The 18,139-nt window shown below is 35.6% G+C and overlaps 1 long non-coding RNA gene across 1 annotated transcript; it reads left to right on the top strand.

Moving 5' to 3' along the window:
* Nucleotides 1-8,218: 8,218 nt before the first annotated feature.
* Nucleotides 8,219-9,528, top strand: LOC115977615. Its single transcript, XR_004088584.1, has 2 exons — nt 8,219-8,547; nt 8,580-9,528. It is a non-coding gene; the product is annotated as an uncharacterized LOC115977615 (long non-coding RNA).
* Nucleotides 9,529-18,139: the final 8,611 nt, after the last annotated feature.

The following is an 18,139-nucleotide window of genomic DNA, read 5'->3' as shown; positions in this document are numbered from 1 at the left end:
TGATCAAATGCTGAGTGTTCAAAAGTCTTCTCCTGACAAAACTGGATTAGGTTATGTTGAAAGCATCTCTATATCTGCTCCCCATTCCACAAAGTTTGTTCTTTCATCTTCTTCTTCTGAACTTTTCATGAGTGAGATTGTGAGTGAAACTGTCAAACCCCCTATGAGTGAGGTTGTCAAACCCTTAGAAGGTTCATCATCTAGGAAGATTAGGGTTGATCTGAAAGAGTTTAAGTCTAAGAAGCCTATCCTATCTAAGGACAGAGACATGATAAGCCTGCATGGGTTTGTCACTTTTGTGAAAAGTCTGGATATATTCGTCCAAACTGTTACAAGCTGCAAGCTGCTAAGAGAGCAAACAAACCAAAAGTACCTGTGCCTCAAGCACAAGATCCTATGGTACTTATTGGTGAATTGGTAAAGGTTTTAAACCTTTATTCCAATCCTGGAGTTGGTAATCATTCTCATATGAATAAGAACTCCAATGCTCATGGTGCATCTAAAAGGATTTGGATACAAAAGACTCGAACTAACTGAGTCTTTCTGACTTGGTCATTGTGCTTCATTGCTCTACCCTTTGTGACCATTGTTCTTTGGTTTTTTTTTTTTTTTTTTTTTTTTTTTTTTTTTTTTATAATAATAATAAAATAAAATAAAAAGGAGAAAAATGAAGCGAATTTTGTTTTGTACTATTCTTCTTGGTTTTTTAGAACAAGGTTGGTCAATTTATTTTCACATAACATGTCTTTTATACCTTGTTTAACTTAGATGAGCTTACTTATTACACTTTACTAGTTCAAACTTTGTAGTTCATGTTGTGTGGGAAAGATGTTTACGGTTTTTGATTATTTTGTCTAAATCTTGAAGTCACATGTTTTTTAATGTTTGACTTGAAATTTTAGAGAAAGGTATAAATAATCATCTCACCACTGTTCATTAGCCAATCATGAACACCTTAGTGCATATCATAAGATTTTGTGCTCAAGAAAGTGTAGCACATGCACAAAAAGAACATAAGGTGAAGCCTCGGTTTAAATTGCTTAATTCTTAAAATTAAAATTGGTGTGTACTATTAGGCTTAATGCCAAACTCACATGACCTAAAATTGGTATATATATTATGAGGCATAAATACAAGAAACTTACGTAATTGCAAGCTTATGATCTAGGAGATGTGGGAGTTATATGATGTAACTTTTTAGGTGATAATCTCTTTTAAATTCTTTATGATGAATTTTTTTGACTTTGTGATTGATTGCTATTCACATATCACCTCACATGTATCTCAAACTTTTGCTAGTTGCACACACTACACAAGTTACTCTTTGCTAAACTTTGTACATGTTATTGTGTGTGTTTATGGTCTGACCAACCAAGTTTTGTAAATATTTTGAATTTTGTGGAAAATTAAGTTGTTGCTTGAAAATTTGTGGAGAATGCAAGAAATTTTGTTTTGGGGAATTTGGGCTTAAATTCTTGTTTTTTTTTTAAAAAAAAAAATCATATCATCTCATACTCATGCATTATTGTTCTTAAATTTAAATGCTTTGAGTTGATTCTAAATGTCTTTTTCAAAATTGTGTTTTTTCCTCAAATTTGGTGAGCCTCTGCCCATTTCGATCGATCCATTCTGTTTTTCGATCGATTGAAAATTTTTAAATATATTTGAGAGAGTCTCTGTCTGTTTCGATCGATCGAAACTGATCTTCGATCGATCGAACTTGTTTCAAATTGTTTAAATAGAGTCTTTGTCTGTTTCGATCGATCGAAGCTGTTTTTCGATCGATCAAAACTTGTGAAACATGTTTTTTTTAAAAAGTCAAATTGGACTTTCCAAAGACACTTTTTCAAAAAGTTTTTCAAACTTTCCTCTCTCTCCAACTTGGCTAAGGCTCCACCATCGATTTTTAGTCATTTTCCTCCAAGTTTTTTGCAAGGTTTTTGTCCTTGAAGGCCGGTAAGCCTCTTTTGCCCTTCCTTTTGCATTTTATTTCATGTTTTCATGCATTTTTCATGCATTGTTGTGGGTAGTTTCGGCACTTTCAATATATTGGGATTTTTGATGTTTCGAACCTGTTTTGGTGAAATTGATCAATGGGTTTTTGTTCTAGGATGCTATAATGATGATTCTTATAGTTTAATTTGATCAATTTGTGGTTTTGAAAAATTGGAAATTCTAGGGTTTGAAATTGATCCGAATTGGGGATTTTGTCTAATTGGGTTAAATTGATGAAATTGGCTTGTCAAATTGATGTATTTGGTCATTATTTTTTGAATTCTATCATGTGTGATGATCAATTCGTCAATATTTTTCAACTTGATCAAGTGGTAATCCAAATTTTTGGGGTTTTTGTGTTAATACCTCAATGTTCAAGCCAATTTTGTGAATTTGAAATTTTTGGACTTAATTCACTGCATTAGAACATGCATCATACCAATTAAATTTGTCATGCATCATATAGATTTTAATTCTATATTTTTTTGTGCTAACTTGCAGTTTGCCTTGGTTTTGTGTTTTGTTCTTTTGCTCTGTATTTTGGTCCTTATCTTAGCACCATGCCTAGGAAAACTAGAGCCAATAGGACCCCTTCCACTTCCTCTGTGTCTCTCTCTAGGGTTGAGGAGTTTAGGAATGATAAGTGCAGAGAGGCCTTTGAGAATTTAAACCGTAAGCGTAAGATTTAGGCTGAGCGAGTTGTAGTCTTAGATGAGCTTGATCCAGCCATTAGGGCCAATTTTGAGTCTCGAGGTCAGTTGCCTCTCTTAGAGATAGATCATCCACCCCCGACCACCCTAATTAGAAAGTTCTTCTCGAACCTCTCTTGCCATATCTATGATTCCAACACCCTTGTTAGGAGTTGGATATGAGTTGTTGAGTTTACCATTATCCCTCGGGTAATGGCTGAGGCTATTGGGGTTCTGGTTGTTCGGGAGCTTGACTATCCCTATGATGAGTCACCTTCATTAGATGTAGTCATATCATAAATCATTGGATCATCTATCCAGTGGGGTTTTAATCCTCGGATCACGTCCGCTGAGCTTACCGAGATTGCCTATCTTTTCTTTAGGATAACGTGTCATTCGTTGTGGCCTTTTTCTCACTTCCACACCATCCTTTTAGAGCGATGTGTGTTTCTGTATGCCTTTGTTTCTGGAGCGTCTATCAGTTTTTCTCACTTGTTCCTTCGTTCTTTGAACGAGGTTCATAGGAGTTATGTCGTAGGGCATGCACTGATTCATCCTATTTTCATTCATAGGATTTTGCTCTTTTTAGGTCTAGATGGTTTTCCGTTTGGTGAGCCAGTTCATGTTGTTACTCCCATAGGTGCCACCTTTCTTCGTCAGAGGGCTGCTCACTTGCGAGTTGCTCCTTCTCGTCCTAGAGGTCCATCATCCAGTGGTGTTCCCCCTCCTCCCTCTTCTACAGGTGTTGATGTTGCTGAGACATCAAGTGCTGCTGTTGATGATGATGTTCCTCCACCGACTGCTTTGGATGATTTAGACATTCGTCGCACGTTGCATCATGTCTTGACCATTCAGGGGGCTCATGGACAGATTTTGGTGGACATGCTCAATGAGATCCGTGCCTTGCGTGCGGAGTTGGCGCAGTTTAGACCACCTCCCTTTTAATGATGGATTCTGTTTGCCCTTTGGCATTCCGTCACAAAAAAGGGGAGTGCTTTGTAGAGTTTTTGCTTTCAGGGGGAGTATATGTTTTTGGTTGGAGCTTGTGGAGTTTAGATTGTATCTAGATGCATCACTTTGTACTTTACATTTTTAGGTCTTGCCATGTTTTTGATGGGATATTCATGTTAAGGGGAGTTTTATGTTTTGTTGGTACTTTATATGTTTCTTGTTTCAAATTGCTTATTGATTTATATTTATGAGTTATTCATTGATATATGTCTTTATTTGTGTGTTGTTTGAAATCAAGAAGTTAATTTGTTTACTTGTATTGTTTCCACACATGCGGTTATGTATTTTGTTTAGTGTTTGAGGAAATATATAGGTTGATTCAATTGAGCTGTTGTCTACACTTGCAACTGATGGATAGTAGTTAGGATTGAATTTGTTTTATGAGCATTATTTTGTAAAGGGCTTTTTATTTTGTAAACTTTGAGCTTCTAGTTGTGTTTTGTCATAGATTGCCAAAGGGGGAGTTTGTTAGGTTCTAAAGTCTTAGGATTTTATGTATTTAGAACTCTAATTTGTATTGTTGGCAAACCATGATCGAAACAATGTGCTTAGAAGTGTTTTAGTTTAACTCAAAGTTGTGATTTTATGTATAGTTAGAATCGAGTTAAAGCAAGAAAGCATTGTGCCTTTCAGCCTGGCTCGATCAATCGAAAGACAGGCTCGATCGATCGAAGCTCAGGCAGAATGATTTTCTGCAGATTTTTCCAACTCAGCCCTAAGTGTTTTGAAACGTTTTTAGGGTTTCTTATTTGTCCTAACTATAAAAGGCAAACTCTAACCACGTTTTAGTGTTGCTCATAATTGTGGTTTGTGTAAATCTCTTGTGAGATCTAGAGGAGCTTTCCTTTACACAAACTTAGGGTTTTCAATGAGAAAATTTATCTACACCTTGATGATCAATTTAGTTGTTGCCATTGAAGTTTAAAGAAAACACAAGCGGGTGTGCTTGTATCTGGTGGTGAATCCAAGAAAGAAGGAGTCTGTGGATTCGAAGCTTGCACGTGGTCGTGTCAGTAAGTTCTACTAGTTGGTAGCAATAAAAAGTCGAGCATGGGGGCTTGTAAGTCTTATTGTATGAACTTCGATTCTTTGTCAAATCCTCCCCAGGTTTTTACCGATTTGGTTTCTTGGGTGATCATATCTTATGTTATTTATTTTCCGCTGCTTTGCATGATTTGATCTTTGTTATTGTGATAACCTAGACTTATTTAATTGGACTAAGTAATAACTTGGCTAATTACCTAGGTTAAATCAATTGTTTCAAGGGGTCTAAAAACTATCAGGGTGTAAGCCAGCCAAGGCTAATGGACCAAAATCTTAAACTTAGCAAGTATGAGGGGACAGAATTGAAAGACCCTAGTTCTTACAGAAGATTAATAGGAAGGCTTCTCTACCTAACTATAACTAGGCTTGACATAACCTTTGTTGTGCACAAATTAAGCCAATTTATGGCACATCCTAGAGAATCACACTTGAATGCAACCAATAAAATCTTGCAATACCTCAAAGCAACTTCAGGACAAGGGTTGTTCTTATCAAGAAAATTAGAGTTGCATTTGGAAGCTTTTGCAAATGCAAATTGGGCTTCCTAACTTGACATTAGAAGATTAGTGATTGGTTTTTGTGTCTTTCTTGGAGATTCTCTAATCTCATGGAAATCCAAGAAACAGTAGACAGTGTCTCAATCCTCAGCAGAATCAGAGTATAGATTTATGGCAGTAGCTCTTTGTGAAGTCATTTGGCTTATGTGCTTACTCAATGATATTCAAGTAAAACACTCTCAAGCAGCTCTCCTATCTGTGATAGTCAAGTAGCACCATATAGCTGCCAATCATGTCTTTCATGAAAGAACCAAGCACATTGAAATTGACTGTCATCTTGTACAGGATAAAGTCTTGGAAGGTTTTATTAGATTACTACATGTTAGAACAAATTCCCAAATTACAGACTTGTTAACAAAGGCTCTAAATGCATAACAATTTTCTTTGCTTGTGTCCAAGTTGAATATGGTCAATATTCATGCCCCTCTTCCATGGAATGACAAAGAGAAGAAGCAATCTGGTAGTTCAACGATAGAGTCAGCTAAGAGCAATAGATGGCATAAACGACAAGTAGTTTTTCTTTGTATATAAAAGTTAAGCATGTAATTCACACATGTAATTAGTTAGTTAGTTTGTTATTTTTGGAGGGAAATTTAGTTATTTTTGTCCCCCTGTTCCTATATATGTTAGCATAGTAGTTTGTACATTCAATTCACTCAATACAATTTTTCTTCTAGATTTTTCTCTGTTTCTCAATATATATATAGAGAAAACATTAGGTCCGGAGCTGGCGTAAAACTAGTGTTTTACGCCAGCCAATGAGACCACGCCATGTCAGTTTACTTATGTCAACAGTATAATATAACCTCATAAAAAAATAAAAATAAAAACCATTTCAAGCTCACACGCTCACAGCTTCCTCTGCTTCCTTCATGCCATTCCCCTCTTCTCATCTCTTTCTTCACGCGAACCTCCACCACCGCCACACAGATTGCCCACCGGAGCTCACCGCCACAAATTTTGCCAGAGCTATGCGTGGAGCTTGGAAACAAACCGAAGCGGCCGTAAGCCACGATCCAATGGTTTGTTTTTCATGATTTCCCTTTTCCCAATTTGGATTTCGAACACAGCCTGACTGAATGTATTCTCGAGAGAGAAATAGGAAAAACAATTTTTAGAGAGAGAGAGAGAGATAGACAAACAGAAAGATAGCATCTTTCTTTGTTGGTATAATCGATCTGAGAAAACAAAAACTAAAAGCTTTTTAGGCGAGCAGAGAGGCAGCTGGTTTTTCGTTTGATCCAATAGCCTTTTCTCTCTCTCTCTCTCACCTAGATTTTTCAAGTTCTAGTTCACTTTCACACGTGTTGTGTACCCAAATGATGGGAATTTTTTTGGTTTTTTGTGAAGATTTTTATGGGTTTTGATGTGATATATGTATTGGATAGTGAGGAGTAGAAAGTGGGGTTGTGATAAGAGAGGGTTCTGTTGTGGTTTTGATTAGAAATTCTAATCTGGGTTATGGGTTTTTATTCTTCTTAGTAAAGTATGGACCTGAATGATAAACCTAGAAGGCTGTACGAAGTTTGGAAGGGAAGTAATGTGAGTTTCTCTGCCTCTCTCTAGGTCTATGTCAATTGGTTTTGCTCTTCATGTTATGCTAATTTTTATTTCATTAACTGAATTGGGTTTCTTAAATTTTCTTTTCTCTTTTGAATGACTAATATAAAATTGTGATAACTTCACCAATTGTATTTTCTTTGTATTGGGGTCCACTGTTGTTCATTGTTTGGTTGGTGATTATTTGATTTTAGATATGTCTATTGCTATTTTTTTGATTGAGATGATTGATCCTCTATTATCAATAATTGGAAATGGTACAATTGCACTAGTTAGGAAGCTCTACTAATGTGGTTCGAGGCAACAAAAATAAAAGAATTAAAGCTGATTGTGGGAGTTTTCTTTTGTAGGTCTATTCAGTTAGTTTAGTATTCTTTTGGATTTTATATCATCATACCACACTACTAAAAGTGTGAGGAAAAGAGGTTAAATTTTCAATTGAAGCGAACTAAAATATTCTCTAAGATGGGTGAGGTTCGGAAAGAAGGTTATGTCTAAAAAATCAAATATATTATTGATAGTTTTTAGACCCCTTAAAACACAATTGATTTAACCTAGGTAATTAGCCAAGTTGTTACTTAGTACAATTTAACAAATCTAGGTTATCACTATCACAATCACAAAGATCATATCATGCAAAGCAATGGAAAGATAAATAACACAAGATATGATCACCTAGGAAACCAAACCAGTAAAAACCTGGGGAGGATTTGACCTAGCTATCCTCAAGGTAAACTTGAATCCACTATCTTGAAAGAATCGAAGTTCATACAAAAAGACTTACAAGCCCCCACGCTCGACTTCTTATTACTACCAACCAATAGAACTTACTGACACGACCACGTGCAAACTCTGAATCCACGGACTCTTTCTTTCTTGGATTCACCACTAGATATAAGCACACCCGCTTGTGTTTTCTTTAAACTTCAATGGTAGCAACCGAGTTGATCATCAAGGTGTAGATAAAATCTTCTCCTTGAAAACCCTAAGTTTGTGTAAAGGAAAGCTCCTCTAGATCTCACAAAAGATTTACACAAATTGCAATATGAGCAACACTAAAATGTGGCTAGGGTTTGCCTTTTATACTTAGGACAAATTAGAAAACCCTGAAACGTTTTAAACAACTAGGGCTGAGTTGGAAATCTGCAGAAAAAAACATTCTGCCCGAGATTTGATCGATCGAGCCAGGCCAAAATGCATAATTCTTTTTGCATTAGCTCGATTCCAACTTTACATAAAATACACAACTTTGAGAAAGACTAAAACACTTCTAAACACATTGTTTTGATCATGGTTTGCCAACAATACACATTAGAGTTCTAAATACATAAATACCTAAGTCTTTAGAACCTAACAATTATAAACTTATTTTGTCATCACTTTCTCTTTTTGAAAGAACTAAACTATAATATAATTCCATTCATTTCCTCATTTTATTTTCTATTGTAGAATGCAAACCAAATGGGAATTTAGAAATGTATTTCATTGTCTTTAGTTTCTCTCAAATTTCTTTTTATAAAAAATTAATGAAACATAATATAATTTTTTTTTTTTCTGTTCTTTTAATAACTTGACTTTTTTACTGTAAAATTTGAACCATATGGAGTGGAAATGAGTTTTCGATTTTGGTTCAAATCAACTCAGCCACTTCACTTTAGTTTCATGTTAATGAGGCTAGTGTTTCTTTTTCTGTTTTTGTTTTCTTCCTTTCCCCTTTTTAGAGGGAAAGAGGGTTGCTTATCTAATTTGTCTAGTTTCTTATATTATGGGGTAAATTACGCTTTATTACCGTAAACTATACCCTAGAGGATTATAAAGAGCAAGTCCACAGAACAGTTTTCAGGCATTCCATACGTGATGACCTTGCTCAACTGCCTTCTTTCTTTTTGGTATATGATATATGCTTCTTGTTTCATCAACCGGGTTCTTTTTAATTTTTATTGTTTCTTTCTTCATTTGTTACCTTTTTTACCCCTATGCTCCTCTGTTTTTGTCATGGATTATGAGTGTCTTTAATTACTATTATTATGATGATGATAATGATGGGGATTTTATAGTTAGTTCATGTTAATTTCATGGCCATCCAGGCATTCAGGCGCCTCTGTGTTGGTTGGTTGGACTTGGGAGTCTAGGCTAGCAATTAAACAAGATGACAATTTTGGTTCCACGTTTCTTGCTTTAGGAAAATGAAATTCAATGCTTGGTTGATTAATGTTAATTTCTTCTGTACTGTGCATGGTACTATTTAATATTTTTTCTTTAGTAACTAAAATTTCAATTGGTGTGTCATTCATAAGAAATTCTGTGTTTTTATGGAGAGCATGCTCCAACTGCCTCCCAACTAAGGAAAATCTTCATCGGTGTCGAGTAAGGGTGGAGACGAGGTGTGAGATTTGTAGTCATCAATCTGAAACTGTAAGCCATATCTGGTGGGAGTGCCCATTTGCACAAAATGTGTGGGCTTTATTCAAAGGTTGAACACAAAAATGCAGCAACAGAGCCTTCGATTTCTTACTACTGTTCCAACAGATGCAGAGGAAACTGAGCTAGCAGAAATTAGAGAAGTGGGTCGTTACATCGTGGGCAATATGGAATGCGAGGAATAAATTTTATTTCTAATATTTCCAAACTCATCCAAAGGTGATCCTTGACTTGGCGAATGGCTTGTATTAGTTGTATGAAGAATACCAACGTCTTATGGATAGGCACTGAGTGACTTGATGTACCATCTATGTACTCTTTCTTTTGTCTTTTTGTACTACCATTTACTTGAGCCTTGACTTGGATTGGGCCCTGTTTGTATACTGTTTCTACATTAATGAAAGATTTCTATCGTTTTGAACTCAAAATAAAATTGAAAAAAAAAAAAACTAATTATGATTAATATTACGATTCTTAGAAAGATCTATAATGAGCAAAATTTGATAAATGGTTAGCACCAAAATAATTGGTAAATACATATGGTTCTAGGTTCATAACAAGCAAAATACGGTAACAGAAATAATCATCCTTATAATGTGAGTCATGAATGTGACCATTGGCTTTATGTCGTGTTTCAGTAGTCTTGAGATACTATACTAGTATTTTCCCCTTATTGGCTTATTGCAAGGCTTATAAACTTAAAAGAGTAAAAATAACATCTTAGGCTCTACAGACCTGCCTTTGCCATGACAGATACAAAAGTTCCAGCAACCTAACATACACATACCAATATTGCACAAAGTAAAACCCACATACACATATGCATTAACATACAATGATAAGGGTTAGCTAAAAACGGCCCCCATATAAAAAGAGAGAAGCAGGACATAAAAACAAACAAGAATAGGAAAGCTTCCCACTTAGACAATTCTCCAAGTAATCTACTCAATCAAAATCCAACTCTCATGAACATTACCATGATTTGAGAAAACCTCAAAGTGTATCAAACAAGAATCACCATACCAAAAGACAATGACAGAATCATATCTAAACTAAAAGCCATAAGAACAGCAAAAGAAAGAGAACCCCTCCCAGAGCTCAGAAAAGCTCAATTAGAGATGAATTTACAGAGCAAAATCCCTCCCTCTGGCCTCACCAACAACAAGCCTCTGTACAATCACCAGATGGTTTTCGGACCTTGTTCCTTCAGGAAGCTAACATAGAAATGATGCACACCAACAGTATAAAGTGACCAGCATTGGCCACATTCTCTTCAATATCACCTATCTTTTCTCCTTGTGTCTCAACCAGAACAGCCATGTCAAGGAAAATCTGATGAAGCTTAGTCAAGCTCCTCTGAATATCCATCAAAGCCTCATGCCTCTCTTTTCTCATCAAATCTAACTCAGTATTCCCTTCAAACAATTGAACTTTCACAGACCCTGAAATCATCTTGTCAATCACCTCCTGACTCAGTACTTCATCGGTTGCCGTGTAGTATCTCCTCTTGAGATCTTCCTTATGAACATACACTCACCGTCCGTTCTCATCAAAAAGGAAATGCTCAAAATTTGAAACTTTCCGATGAAGCAAACAAAAAATCCGAACACCCAATTCGAAATCCAAATTGGGGAAAAGGGAAAATCATGAAAAACAAAACTTTGGATCGTGGCTCACGGCGGCATCGGTTTGTTTCCAAGCTCCACGCACAGCTCCGGCGAAATTTGTGGCGGTGAGCTCTAGTGGGCGATCTGTGTGGCGGTGGTGGAGGTTCGGCGTGAAGGAAGAGATGAGAATAGAGGAATGGCGTGAAGGAAGCAGAGGAAGCTGTGAGCGTGTGTGCGTGAAATGTTTTTTTTTTTTTTTTTTTTTTTTGAGGTTATACTGTTGACTTAAGTGAACTGACGTGGCATGGTCTCATTGGCTGATGTAAAACACTGGTTTTACACCAGCTCCGGACCTAACGTTTTCTCATATATATACACACACAACTTTCTAATTCTCTCTTCTTTGCTTGTGTATGTTTGTTTTTCACAAAACAAATCCTTATTTTAACAAATCCTTTTCTTCAAGAGGTAAATATATGACATTGTAAAAGATTTGGGGTTCAAATGTTAGCAAGAGTTTTGTTTAACCTTAGGAAAGATTTTTGAGGCAGATTTATTCTTTGCATTAATTTGGCATTCTTCTTTGATAGAGAGCTCTTGAATATGAAGGCTTGGGTTTGAACATATATTTTATTTTTTGAATTGAGTTAAAATGGAACCATGGGAGTTCCATGTTAGATATATTTTTGTATTCTCTCTCTAACGGCCAGTGTGTGTGTGTGTTGTGTTGGGGGGGGGGGGGGGGGGTGGGCATGTCTCATGTTGCGTTGCATTTGCTTGTTAAATGGCTTTCCATTTTCCTTTTGGCTAATAAAGATGATTATTATCATGCAGCGAAGACAAGTTGTTTCCATTTCACCCTCTCTTCCAAGTAGGAATGGATCTTGGAGATCTTTTATAGGGCAGGTGTGGGGACACTAATGGAATAAGCATGTTTTGTTGCTATTTAATTTGTCAAAGCTGGGGAAAGGGCGGGGGTGGGGGGTAGGGGGTGGGGGTGGGTTAGATCTAGTGTTGGAGAAGGGTTTAAGAAGAAATTCCAACAACAAACATTTAAGGCAAATAAAAAGTTAATAGGATTGAAGTAGGAACAATCACATATCAATTTCTAAGCTCAAAGAGCTCAAGAAATATTCAAATAGTAACCCTAGAATCCTAACCCTTCATCTTACATAAAACAATTAAATCCTAACCATCCAACTTTATTAAAGGTCACATGCTAGTCACATGACTTTTTAGAATACTAAAGACATAATAATAAATAAAATATTTATTTAATTGGTGGTATTGACATTTTTGGGACCGTCACACATAGTAGGCAAAGGTAGGCAACACTTTTGAAGGTGCCTTTGGTGAGGAGCTCGCCTTAAACCACGTAAATGGCGCTAAGGCGAGAGCCATGCCTTTTTTTTTGGCCCCTCTTAATACGCAAAAACCACAGTGAAATTCAGTTGGGTATTATGAGTATTCAGCCTATGATTTTTGAGGTTCCTAGGCGAAGATGTATATGCATCCAAGGAGCCTTCTAGATGCTTTGTGTGTGTGTGTGTGTGTGTGTGTGTGTAGTAAAAAGTAAGCAGAGAATAAATCATTTGCTCTGTCTTCTACTAAGGAGTGTGCAAATAGGAGTTTTGATTTAGTCCAATTCAAACTCTATTTCAACAAGTATTTTGCTTTCGTTACTTGTGACATAAAGGCATTGGCTTTCATTCCCAGAAAGTATTTATCTTGACTTTGTTTTGATAAATGTCTTTTTTTTTTTCTCCTCAGGTGTTAGTACCATTTCAGGGTTCTTTGCTGCAGCTTGCAGTTTGCCATTTGATTATGTCAAAACCCAGATTCAGAAGATGCAACCTGATGCTGAGGGGAAGCTTCCTTACTCTGGCTCTTTAGATTGTGCGCTCAAAACCCTGAAAAGTGGAGGACCTTTTAAATTTTACACTGGATTTCCAGTATATTGTGTTAGAATTGCCTCCCATGTCCTGATACTCTCTCTCTCTTTTTCTCTCTGTGTGTGCATTTACATATTGGTGTTGAGTTTTATACTCAGATGTTTTTTTTGGGTCCTGGCACGCTACTGAACCATTTGCTGAAAATTTACTTTCCCTCGATTGTCCACTGTTCTTGGATTGTTTTTCATGTATTTTCTGATTTTTGGATGTTTTTTTTTTTATGCGGATGACATGGATTTTCCTCAACCAGATTCAAAAGCTGGAGAAAAGTGTTGGTTTATAGTTTCTCTGCAGGGATGGGGATTTCTGTACTGGTGAAGCTTTAATAATGTTATTTTTCACTGTCTTGTAGTTTTTACTGATTTGACAGATTCACACCCTCAAAGTAAAACCATTTATTCAGATAATTTCATTGCGGTTGAAGTAGGGATCTACAATTTTCTAAGTTGTATTAGTTATTTTTAGGGTGTGATTGAAACAGGATATATCCTTTTGAACTTGGAGAGTCTCTCATGTCAAAATTCTTGAGGAGAAATGTCTTAATAAAATGAATTTTTGTACTCTATGAACAGTTATTTGCGGCAAGTTTTGTATTTTGGTTCCATTTGTTCTTAAGAAAATTTTCTTACAACCAAGTGATGATGAATGGAATATGAATTTCTACGTTCTGTTCTTCATTTTATTTTTGGTTTGGTGGCATGTGGATGTGATTGAAAGTTCATTGCATAAATTAGAGCCATAAGTGTACATGGTGATGGTAGTAGATAATACCCCAATTTTGTTTTCTGCATTTTCTTATTTATTTATTACAGCATTTACATGAATCGATAAAATACTAGAGATACAAACTTTTTTAAAATTTTTTGTACAAACTGCTAATGTGGTGAGTTGTTATTGATAAATGAAAAAAGTGATATTAATAGTGGCCCTAAGTGAAAACAAATAAGAAGTTGGCCATATCAACAGTTTGTAAAAATGTTATAAAATAGTTTATAACTGTAACATTGCTCATTTATTTATTATGTTATTTTTGTCAGGATCCTTCCTAGCCTTGCATGCCATGAGTTTTTAAGAGTTGATATTAAATTTTGGATCAAAATAGGATTTTGAAAATTTGTGAATATTGATATTGTCATGGCCATTGGTTTTGGATATTGTAGATAATATTCAATAGCTTCATCACTTCTTGTTTTTTCTTTTTAATGTGTGATAGTTTTTGCAAAGGACAAACAATGGGCGATTTAACTGTAATTAGCTGTTCATCAAATTTATATGACAAGGGATTGGATTGGAATGGATGGGAGGCTTCTATTTAATTTAAAAAGAAAGAGTTTTTAAGTATTTTGCACATTCAATATAGGCACAAAGGTTGAAATGGAAGTATAAAAGTTTTGGAACAAAAACAACTTAAGGAATTACTTCAAGTTCCATATATTCAAGGAGTAGTTATTATATATATATATATATATATATATGTGTGTGTGTGTGTGTGTGTGTTTAATGGTTAGTTTAGATGGAGAGGGGAGTAGAATAGAGTTGGCTGGAAATTAGGAATTTCTAGCAAACTCTATTCTACTTCCCTTTACTCACCCTCTCTCCCTTTTTATTCAAATTGGCCATAAGAAGCAGCTCCAAAATTAATCTCTTTCAAAATGTGAATGCATTTGAGTTGCAGGCCATTACTTGCATAATAATGTCATAAAATAAAACCTTGTTTGTAAAACCAATCAACAGAAAAATGCAGTGAATGGCTTTAGAAGTTGACGCCTCCAGTCCGCTCCTGTAAGGTGATTTGTGAGACTGCAGGTTGAAGTCTCTTTTGGATGTATGAGTTAATTATTACCTGCTTAGAAAAGGGGGAAAAAAAAAATTACGAATCAATTAACAAACCAGAGGAAGAAAAGAAATAAAAGAACCTACTTGGCAGAAAATGCCATTGAGGATATTGTAAATGATGCATGGGATTTTAGTCTGATTAAAGATGGTATGGTGCCGTGCAGGTTCAAAACCCCAGGGCAACAAAAGTTGGTTTCCGTGGTCCATTAAATGGTAGCCTACCAGGTTCCAATCCTATATTCCTATAAAAATCCTTGCTATTGAAGAGATGGCAATGGGCACTGTGTAAAGGGCGGCAGAGTTTATGCATAGTGCCTATATGAATGGGGTTTCGGCTCCTCGAAGTACTAATGGGAAAGACCTTCAGTTGGCTGGTTCAAGCTTAATACTGATGGATCTGCCTTGAGATGATGTGGGTAACTGGGTCCAAGGCTTTTCTACAAATATTGGGGTGACTTTTAACTTCCTCACTAAAGTTCTGGGCTCTTAGAAATGAGTTATTGGTTTGCAAAAACCTTCAGATTTCAGCTGTTGAAATTGAATTGGGTGTAAAAGCTGTTGTAGATTTTGTTTATAGTGTGAAGAACACTAATGAATAATGATCCCATCTCCTCTTCTTGATGATTGCAGGCTATTGGTTTCCCCAATTTCCCATTGGAGACCGTCTCAAGGTTTCAGGGAGGCAAGTCGCTGTGCTGATGTCTTAGCAAAAATTGGAGCCTTCCCATATTACTGATTTTGTGTCCTTTAGTGCTCCTCTGCCCCAGTGGGCTGGTATTTTTCATTTTGACTTATATGAATTGTATTCTAAGTTCTAACAGGCTTTGTCCTAAGTCCTTGTTGATCCCTTAGCTCTTATTATTTATTTATTTTTTTTTTTTTTTTTTTTGAGATAGCAAATTAATAACTTGGGGCCATTTTTTTTACTGTGGAACATTTCAAACCGAGGGTGATGGTGTTCAAAATTGTTTATTGTCAAGACGTTCAGGCGCAATGTTCTATGTTCCTCCACGTAAATGGTATGCTACAAAAAATCTAGACCCTCACCATAATATTGATCCATTATTAAGGATATAACAATTTGAATCCCACTTTATCAGTTGCGATATCATGATTGAGAATGATGCGTCTTTGAGTCCAATCACGAATCCGAGTATTCACTATCCTGATGTTGCATCATTTACACAAAATGCGAGTTAAAACCCACAGGTACAGGGATTTTGTTGTTGTTGTTAACAGACATACAATTTAAGACAGGAATTTTTCACTCCCTTCTTAAAAAAAGAAAGAAAAGAATTTTACACCCATACCAAATTATGCTCAAATTGTTGTCAATTGCAAGGTTAATGACTTGAAAATTTGTAAAATCTTATTGAAATATGAATGAAGTTGTCACTTCTTCAGACAACTTTACAGCTATTTTACAGCATACCAAGTTCTGACGGGAAGAAATGGAACACATTCATATATTGCATGGTATTATTCAACCTTTTTCTAATTGATGATTAGTCAAGAGTATTGTTTTCCTTGGATTTTTTTTAAAAATTTGATTATATACATACATACATAAACACAAACACACACACACACAGATATATATATATATATATATAAAGGTTGCCAATTTAATTAATTCTTAATGAGGTACACACACACACACACACACACACACATATATATATATATAAAGGTTGCCAATTTAATTAATTCTTAATGAGGTACATCCAGCTCAAGAATACATTCCAGGCCAATGGGTGTCTCCTCAATCCAAACCATCTGAGACTCAAAAGTTCTGTTGGCAATGTGTTTTTACACATACCCCACATTAGAACTTTCACCTTGCTCAAAATCATAAATAATAGGAACAGGGTAAACAGGTGACTTCCTAGAAATTGAAACACCAACATTCTCTTCCAAGCTAATATCTTCCCTCTTCATCCCATTTGGCACTTCCCGATCAAAACGGTACAAAAGGTTTGCCAATGTAACCATGACAGTAATAGATCCCATTGTAATTCCAGGACACATCCTCCTACCAGACCCAAATGGTATGAGTTCAAAATTGTGACCCATAAAGTCGATGACATTGTCCTCAAACCTCTCAGGATAAAACTCATTTGGATTCTTCCAACTGTTTGGATTTCTCCCAATAGCCCAAGCATTAATCAAGATTCTTGCTTTTGGGTTAATGTCATAATCACCTAACTTAAAATGTGACATTGCCTCACAAAGGAAGTAAACCAATTGGAGGGTGCAATCGATCGTAGAGTTTCCTTCACCACCATTTTTAAGTACCCAAGCTTTTCTAACTCACTTTCATTGACGTTTGGCTTCCTTCCAACACAACTTCTAATTTCTTTTTGGACTTTCTTCACCACTCTTGGATTTTTAACAAGCTCTGTCATTGCCCACACAATAGCAACATAAGTTGTGTCTGTTCCACTGAGAAAGAATATCTTTTATATATATACACACACACAAAAACACAAATTACCGAATCAGATTTGCATGGCATATGCAACTTATGTATACATTTTTTTTAAATTTAAATATCAAAGGACAGAATAAAAAAAGTGTTGGGAATGCAAATTTCATTCAATTAATTCTTATAATTTTACTTTAGTTCAATTATGTTCTCTAACTTCCAAAATTATTCATTTCAGATCTTCTATTAAATTTTGTCAAAGTAGTAGTTGTTAGTTTTAATTTATTTATTTTTCAATTTTTTCTAATTAAAAAAATTCAGAAAACTAATTAAAAAAAAACATATATATTTTTTACAAAGAAAAAGTTAAAAAAAGCTAATATCATATAACAATCTATTCTTTAGGTACCCTATTTAAATTTCAGCTTTTGGTCTACTTAACCATCTCAACAAACAACATCAAATAATACCGTATCCTTCCATTTCTTTTCATCACGTGAGGAAACTCAATGATTCAGTAAGAGCCAATTTGGATGGAGGTCTAATTTCTGTCCAACTCTATTTTACTCTCCATCTCTCCCCCTCCAACTAAATATGTGGAGTTTTATTTTTTTCGCTTCGTGGGTCAGTTTGTAAAATTCTCTTCCTATATCTCTCTTTGTTTTCTTCGTTTTGACTCTCCTTGTCTTTACTGGGTTTTTTTTATTTTTTTTATTTTTTTTTTCAAGATAAAATGGGCTAATGCGTGGACCTGTGTGCGCAGTGGGAGTCAAATTTTCAAATTTATTTTTGTGAAGTTTTTATTAAATTTAGTGGGCTTATGATTTGCGGTTGTTTGGGCTCATTTAGTTTTTATTTTTATTTTGTTGGGTTTGATTTCTGACGTCTTTTGGGCTAGATTTTGGTACAAGGGTCAAGATTTTGAAGGAAGGCCCCTTTTGGGGGGGGGGGGGGGGGGGGGTGTGCTGCTGTGGTTCTTATGTGGTTTTGTCCCTGTTCGTAGGCATAAAGACTCTCTCTCTCTCTCTTAAAATATGTTTTT

Source organism: Quercus lobata, chromosome 1 (assembly GCF_001633185.2).
Source record: "Quercus lobata isolate SW786 chromosome 1, ValleyOak3.0 Primary Assembly, whole genome shotgun sequence".
Taxonomy (NCBI): Eukaryota; Viridiplantae; Streptophyta; class Magnoliopsida; order Fagales; family Fagaceae; genus Quercus; species Quercus lobata.
Note: the sequence above shows the minus strand (reverse complement) of the source record. Positions and strands in the feature narration are given on the sequence as shown.